Raw genomic sequence first — 9,057 nt, 5'->3', positions numbered from 1 at the left:
ACAGGGATGCCTGGCGTGCTGCGATTCATGGGGTCGCAAAGAGTCGGACATGACTGAGCGACTGATCTGATCTGATATTTAGAAAATATTTCACAAATTTCAGTGGAATGTCATGGTTATATTAAATTATTGACAATCTTTGTGAATTAAAGGAGAAAAGGTGGACAGAAAAAGATGAAAGACTGGAGTAGTGATGGCTGGCATCATAATAGGATTAGTAGCTGTAGTAAAGTATAGCAGTAATAGATGACTTCTTGTGTGCTGTTTACTGTGACTTTCCTAGAACGTTCACTCTTCTCAATAACCCCACAAGAAAGGTACAATTATTATACCCATTTTACAGATGAGGAAACTGAAGCACTAAGAAGTTCAGTCATTTGTCCAGAGAGACATGGCTTTTGTGCTTGTTGAAACATGTCTGACTCTGTGACCCCATAGATTATAGCCCACCAGGCTTCTCTGTCCACGGGATTTCCCAGGCAAGAATACTGGAGTGGGCTGCCATTTCCTTCTCCAGGGGGTTTTACATTCCATCTAATGGCCTTGACTATAATGAATCCCCAACTATAGTTAAATTCTGCTAGAAAGAAAATTTAAATAATATTTAATCATTGTGTAAAGTTGTATAGCTCTTCAAAGCCCCAAATCCTTTCTGGATAGCTTAACAAATCTCAGTGAGATAGTTGAAAACAAGGAAATTTGAAACTCTTTCATCTATGCCTGTTAGAAACCAATTTAAAAACTCTATTCTTCTGAACAGGTCAAATATTGAATCAAAATATTCTTTGAGTAACTGGAATTCATAAATGGGTCAATAGGCTTCACTGGAGTAGAGCACCAGGTACACACACAGACACAGACATGTACACACACACACACCCTCACTCAATCTCACGTATAAACAAACATCACCTTATACCCTTGGGAATTATTTTTAGCTATCTTTAGCCAAACTGGTTTCACTTGGCAAACTATAACCACTACAGGTGGCACCTATTCTCTGTGAAGTGTTTCCTTTTCCCAGAACTGAGACATTGGCACCACATACCTCCTTACCCTTTTCGACATCTGTTTCTACTTATGTGCCAGCTGAGGCCACCTGACCCATGAAAGGAAACAAAACAAAGGTTCATGGTCATTGTCTACCGAAATGTCATGTTTTGGTCCAACCAGACCTTGGAAACACAGATTGGGATATGAGATGCCAAGCATTGGGCCACCTTAGGAAGGGGCAGAGGAAAAAATATTTCCCTTATCCATCAGATGGTGCTGGATAAAAATAAATAAGGCAGGACTCTAGAGAAATCAATTTATAAAGTGACTAAGTATTCACTACCATTTTCAAAGCATTGCATTTTGCTTCAGAGGTGCTACAAGGGACATAGAGAGGACCAAGCTTGCCTTGAAGGGGTTTATAAGATTATAATCAAGTCACAGTACATACATTAGAAAATAAATCTGTAAGGTTAAGTACATGAGCATGTCAAATTTACAAGACAAGCAGCAAATATCACAGGCATTTCTTGAAACAAAAATTGAGAGTTGGAAAGGATAGGAAAACCTCAGTGATGGTAAGACTTGAAGAAGAAAAACATAATTTATTTTATGACAAATGAAATCACTTCCTTCTAAATAGTTTACCAGGATAAAAATTACCAAGTCACATCTCTCCTAAGAGCTGAACTAGATGACACCCAAGAAAATCCTTGTCCCTGTTTCATATATACTTTTCTGCTTCTCTTCTTTTCCTATCATTAGCTTTCAATTATCTGTAGCAGTTGAGAATAGAGACCAAAGAGGATAAATCTAGGGACATGTCATACCGTTTATTTTTGCCTCCAGGCTCTTTCTAGTTTTCAAAACTTTGCTTTTGCAAACTTTAGTAATGAGTACCAAAATCTAATGATTTGAAGACATATCTACACAAATCTCGGAGAAGGCAAGGGCACCCCACTCCAGTATTCTTGCCTGGAAAATCCCATGGACGGCGGAGCCTGGTAGGCTGCAGTCCATGGGGTCGCTAACAGTCGGACAGGACTGAGCAACTTCACTTTCACTTTTCACTTTCATGCATTGGAGAAGGAAATGGCAACCCACTCCAGTGTTCTTGCCTGGGGAATCCCAGGGACGGGGGAGCCTGGTGGGCTGCCGTCCATGGGGTCGCACAGAGTCGGACACGACTGAAGTGACTTAGCATATACACAAATCTGCAAAGTTGCCTATAACAAGGATATTCATTGCAATGTTAGACGATTAAAAGGTTTTGAAAACAACCTTAATATCCATCAACAAGGAGGATTTTAACATATTGCAAATCGAAAAGATAGAGCAGTAATGTCTCATATGATCCCATTTAGTTAAAACAAAAAAGGATGCCTGTACCCCATGATTGCCCCTCATCCTCCAACCAGCTCTAGGAGAATGTGAGACATTGTCAACAATGTGATGACTGTGACATCAGTAGACTTTTGTTTTTATTTAGTATTTTCTGTGCTGGTGAAGTTTTTTTCAAAAATGTATCACAATTATACTTTTAAAATAGTTTAAGTAATCTACATGTACGTATATAATTTTGACATTTTTGTTTTTCAGATATTCTGCTTTGCGAATGAATAAGCTAGAGACATCCACTCAAAGTGAGGCAGAATATTAACAAAAGGGTCCTGGTTCACATCAGGCATGAAGAATGGTCACTACACACAGATTTTTTTTAATTTCAGTGTATTGGTCATTCCCTCACAGAAAGTTATAACTTCCTCAAGTAAATCTGATGGATAGATGGATGAATATTTTGATTTTTAGGTGCTAATCAATAGTTCAAAGCCTCATAAGCTTGAATCCTGCAGCTGAAAAAGCACATGCTTTTTCAGAAAAGAACCATAGAACTAACCATAAATTGTGAGAGGCTAATGTAAGGGTTTAAGAAGTGGGAAGTGTGTGGCTATGATACTCTCTTAGTTGATGACATTCTGTGACAGCTGCCAGCCTTGAGCAAGATTGAAGACTTCCGGACATCCAAGTGGCCTTTCTCCTCCTTAGCCTGCTGGAACTCCGAACAGGGCAGCTGGATGGCCATGAACTTTGTGCGTGAGATCAGGAGGTAAGTGGGAGAGGCTCAGCCCGTTCTGCTGATGCACCAGTTCAGAGAAAGTTAGATGACGCAGCCCTTTGCTTTCCTCTTGGCTTGAATAAAATCAGGAAAAGTGGTTTAGATTCAGTACTTTCTCTGCTCTCTTCAGGGTCCACATGTTTCCTGACCCTTGCCCCTTTTTTCTGTCTAGGGGCAGTCACCTGCACATGGGATTAGCTGACAATGACATCCTATTCATCTCTATGTTCTGGACCCATCATTCTGCTTCATCAGGTTGCCCATGTCCCCTGCAGAATAATTCACTTCATATCCAGCCATCACCTGCCCACACCATCACCTGTCCACACCATCACCTGACCACATCATCACCTAACCACACCATCACCTAACCACACCATCACCTAACCACACCAAGCTGGGATTTTTTGGTTTAGGAGGAACAAAACTTTTTGAAGGAGGTCTCTATAAAACTAACTAATTTACATAATTAAACATAACCCTCAGGAAAGTAATTGCAGCTCCTCAAGTTTTAAGGAGAGTATAATGGCCAAACCTTTGAAGCTGGTAATAACACATCACTCAACACCGGCTGTTAAGTTCTTTCTTTCCTTCTAGGAAAATTCATGGGATTCTCCAGGCAGGAATACTAGAAAACTTTCTCTAAGCCTTCTTTACCTCCTTTGAACCCTTTATTCCAACATTATGGGGGGGAAAGCCATCAGACGGAATGCCTCATCTCCCATTATTTACCATGTCAACCTACATACATCTGTTCCTGTCTTATTTTTGTTTCTTCTGACCCCAAAACGATCTCTTCTTCTATGCTTTGTCACCCATCCTCTGCCACTTTCTTAGGACCCTAATACTAACAGTTTGTTGTTCAGCAGCTCAGTTGTGTCTGACTCTTTCAACCCCATGAACTGCAGCACTCCAGGCTTCCCTGTCCTTCACTATCTCCTGGAGTTTGCTCAATCAAATATGTCCACTGAGTCAATGATGCCATCCAACCATCTCATCCTCTGTTACCCCCTCTTTCCTCCTGTCCTCAATCTTGCCCAGTCTTTTCCAATGAGTCAGTTTTTCACATCAGGTGGCCAAAGTATTGGAGCTTCAACTTCAGCATCAGTCCTTCCAATGAATATTCAGGGTTGATTTCCTTTAGGATAGACTCGTTTGATCGCCTTACTGTCCAAGGGACTCTCCAGCACCACAGATCAAAAGCATCAATTCTTCAGCACTTCAGCACTCTAGTACTTCAGTACTAGAGAAGTTAAAAAACACAGGCCTCTGTGTGCTTCTTTATGGTTCAACTCTCACATCCATACATGACTACTAGAAAAATCATAGCTTTGACTATACAGACCTTTGTTGGTAAATGTCTCTTTGTCTCTGCTTTTTAATATGCTCTCTACGTTTGTCATAGTTTTCCTTCCAAGGAGCAAGCATCTTTTAATTTCATTAAAATGCAGTCACCATTCACAGTGATTTTGGAGCCCAAGAAAATAAACTCTGTCATTGTTTCCATTGTTTCCTCATCTATTTGCCATGAAGTGATGGGACCAGATGCCATGATCTTAGTTTTTTGAGTGTTGAATTTTAAGCCAGCTTTTTCACTCTCCTCTTTCACCTTCATCAAGAGGCTCTTTACTCCCTCTTCACTTTCTGCCATAAGGGTGGTGTCATCTGCATATATGAGGTTATTGATAATTCTCTCGGCAATCTTGATTCCAGCTTGTGCTTCATCCAGCCCAGCGTTTCTCATGATATACTCTGCATAGAAGTTAAATAAGCAGGGTGACGATACACAGCCTTGACATATTCCTTTCCCAATTTGGTCCATTGTTCCATGTCCGGTTCTAACTGTTGCTTCTTGACCTGCATACAGATTTCTCATGAGGCAAGTAAGGTGGTCTGGTATTCCCATCTCTTGAAGAATTTTCCACAGTTTGTTGTGATTCACACAGTCAAAGGCTTTAGCGTAGTCAATGAAGCAGATGTTTTTCTGGGATTCCCTTGCTTTTTCTATGATTCAACAGATGTTGGCAGTTTGATCTCTGGTTCCTCTGCCTTTTCTAAATCCAGCTTGTACATCTGGAAGTTCTCGGTTCACATATTGCTGAAGTCTAGCTTGAAGGATTTTGAGAATTACCTTGATCTTACCCCTGCAGATGTTTCAGTGTCCACTCTGTTGCATTTAATACTTTCTGCCTAGCCCCTGAGGTCACTGAAGTTTATGATGCTCACCTTAAATTGATAGTATGGTGTATATCCTTCATACTTTTACACTTACATAATATAAATATATTTACTATATTTAAAGCTCTTATATTCTTAACTCTCATGGAGTTAAGATATTCTTTTTAATAGCTGTATCATATTCTATGGGCTTCCCTGGTGGCTCACTGGTAAAGATAACACCTGCCAATGCAGGAGATGCAGGCTCAATCCCTGTGTGGGGAAAATTCCCTGGAAAAGGAAATGCAGCCCGCTCCAGTATTCTTGCCTGGGAAATTCCATGGACAGAAGGAGCCTGTGGGCTATAGTCAATGGGGTCACAGAAGAGTTAGACATGAATTAGCAACTAAACAATAACAATCATATTCTATTATATGAATGTGCTATAATTTATTCAGTTATTCCTTGATAGGCATTTGGGTTGTCTACAGCCTCTAGGTAAATAATTTTCCAATATATAACCTTGTCAGTAAATCCATACATCTGGCGCTTTTGTTTCTTTGGGCTCAGTTCATAGGTGCATACTGTTAGGTCATAACTTATATCAATTTAAATTTTTAATGAGTACAGACATGTTTTAACAATTCCTAGAAATTTCAGCAATTCACCTTACAATGATATATATGGGTATCTTCCCTCCCCCCTCCCCAGCTCAGGCCTATATTGGATGTTATCAATATTTTAAACTTTGACCAACTTAATGGGTTTAAAAAAAAAAAGAAAAAGGTCATTTCATTCTTATTTGCATGTCCTGAGTACTAGAGAGAATCCCAGGGACGGGGGAGCCTGGTGGGCTGCCGTCTATGGGGTCACACAGTCGGACACGACTGAAGTGACTTAGCAGCAGCAGCAGCAGCAGCAGTACTAGAGAAGTTAAAACACAGGCCTCTGGCAAGATAATATATCAAAATGTTAATCAAAGTGTTTTCCATATTCTCTCCCTGGTACCTTTGATCTCGGATGGTTATTTTTCTATCACCCCACCCCCTACCACACTCTAAACTGAAACAAAGACTCCAAGATGCCTCAGGCCCAACTGCAGAACAGGAAGAGTTTAATGCCTGCTTTTCCTCTCCCAAAGGCTCTGGCATGAAGATAGAAATTGGAGGCAGAAGATTCATCCTAATTGGGGGCAGAGAAAGAGATGGAAAAGATTCCAGATCACAAAGTAGAAAGGAGAAATATCTTTGGCTAAGAGGACCAGGAAACAGAGCAGCAGGAAATCACTGCCAGGTAGCTCTCAAGTGTTTGCTTTCTCACATCTCACTCTCCAGCTGCTGACAACCCTCCACCCAGCAGTCTTGGACTCTCTGAACAGAGAGAGGGTCAGGAGGAACTTTAACATCATGAGAGGTAATGGGGTGGAAGGTGGGATGGTGGAGAAAAGAAGGGGGGTAGGGAGGAAGACAAAGGAAAACCGTAGTTCCCTGACAAAAGCAAAACCAAACAAAACAACTGGGGTTTCCCTAAAAGCCTATTCGCACCATACACATTGCCACTGTTATCTATTTATTGTTCATTTGCATTTTATCTTCTGTGAATTGCCAGTACATATCCTATTCAAGCTGACTTTAAAAAATATATATATCATTTTATGAAAGTTGATTGTATAGTACAGACACAAATGCTTTTTCTGTCAAATGTATTGTAAATATATTTCCTCTTTGGTAAACACTGGATTTCTTTATTTTACTTGTGATATCCTGTCAACAGAAAATTTTGGTTTTGTTTTTAATATTGTCAAATGAATGTTTTTCTTTATTTTTTTCTGGAATTTCTATCTTGCTTACCAAAGTCTCTCTAATAGAGACTAATTGTTCCTCTGGATTATCTTTTTACAGTGTAATGATGTTACAAAGATGCTCTTTTATACAGTTAGACTTTTAATCCATCTGGAATGTCAGTTTTCATATTATAGCATAAACCAGGTAATGATCTGATTTTATGGCCTGGGTTCAAATCCTGACTCTACCACACTCTATTAGCTGTGTGACTTTGGACCAGTTACTAAACACCTCTATGTTTCTTTTTTTTTTAAATTCAAGTAGGGATAAAAAACAGTTTCTACCTCAAAAGCTTGTATTGAGGACTGAGTTAATACATGAAAATATCTTAGACTAGTATCTGGCACATAATAAGTGCTCACTAAGTACTAGCTGTTAACTGATCCAGTTGAAAAATCCTGCCACCATCTACTAAACAATTTTTTTCAATCAAAAATGCCCATGTTAGCAATATGAAGTAAACATATACACTTGGGTCTGTTCCAGATTCTCTGTGCTCCATCAATTATATATGAATACTATGTTGTTTCATTATTACCTTTACAGCAAATTTTTTAATTTGGTGGTGCAAGTCCCTCTCCCTAATCTTCTTTTTCAAAACTTTCTCAGTGATTTTCCATAGTATTTATCTATATAAACTTTAAAGCAATATTATCCTCTAATATTCATCTATGAAAATTTAAACATTTCAAAAATAATTTTGGACAGAAGAACAGAACTAAGATACCAGCTTCACCCTGTTTGGAAAAGAACTAGTACCAAACTAGTACAAAACTCTTACCAAGAGTGGAGATCAGGTCTACCTACTTCTACTTGAAGGCACCCACAACTTTGGGCATGGAATGCAAACTCCAGAATTGTTGGGGAAAGAAGAGCTATCCCATTCATTCAAACAAATTCCATTATTTTGCTATGCATCGCTACATTATGGAAATCCAAAAATTTACCCCCACAGGAGGACACACAGGCAAAACAAGTCATTTAGAGACAACTGTCCCACCAAATTAGCCTTAATCTGGAGAAGTGCTAGCTTCTCCCAACACCCTACCCATGGGGCGCAACACAAGGCTTCTTATGTGTTTACTTTAAACTTTGTTTGGCATTCATGCTTTCTAGGATAAAATAGTTTATCTGGATTTGCAAAATCATTTCCTGTCGTTCCAAGATCAAGCACCATCTTGACTGTAAACATGTACTCTTCTGTCTGCCCGAGCAACTTAGAGGGCACCAATTCAGGTTTCCCTTCCGATCGTGACCAGGAAGAGGCCCAATAAATATTTCAAACATGAAAGGATTGTTATAACAAAGGGGTCTTAAAATCCTCCTGGGTTATCTGAACAGCTTTCCGTTTCATTTTGTTTTCACCTCTACCCCACTGAAATTGGAAGAGATTTTTTTTTCCCCTCAGGATGAAACAAAAGTTTATGCGTAGAGAGGCTAAGATTAGAAAATAAAATGAACAACAAAGGCAACAAAAGTAAAGGTATAGATATGAAGGGGGAGAGAAAGCTAAGTGAAGACAATGATCTGACCACAGGCCAGCCTTGGTAATTCCCAATCAGGATGCACCTCCTGATAGCAAACAATTCCTGCCTCAATGACAACTCCATGTATTTGTGTCATAAACACAATCCCATCAAAGCAAGTATTACACATACCTTACTGTCACATGGCAAATGCTGCCTGGCTTCCAAGATAAGCTTTATGGAGAGTGAAGAGGAAGGGACAAGAGAAACAGGTGAGAAGCCTAGGGAAAACACTTCCCTTAATCCTTTGATGTTACCAAAGTGATCAGTGATGAAAGAAGCATCATTCTTACTCCTCCTCGCCACTTCCTTAGACTGAAACCAGGGGCCAAATATCACCCAACATGGTTCTCCCTTTAAGGAGATGACTTTCTAAGATCATCAAACCAAAACCCAAAGCAAAGGACAGTGGATGTGTTAT

This window comes from Bubalus bubalis, chromosome 7 (assembly GCF_019923935.1).
Source record: "Bubalus bubalis isolate 160015118507 breed Murrah chromosome 7, NDDB_SH_1, whole genome shotgun sequence".
NCBI lineage: Eukaryota > Metazoa > Chordata > Mammalia > Artiodactyla > Bovidae > Bubalus > Bubalus bubalis.
Note: the sequence above shows the minus strand (reverse complement) of the source record.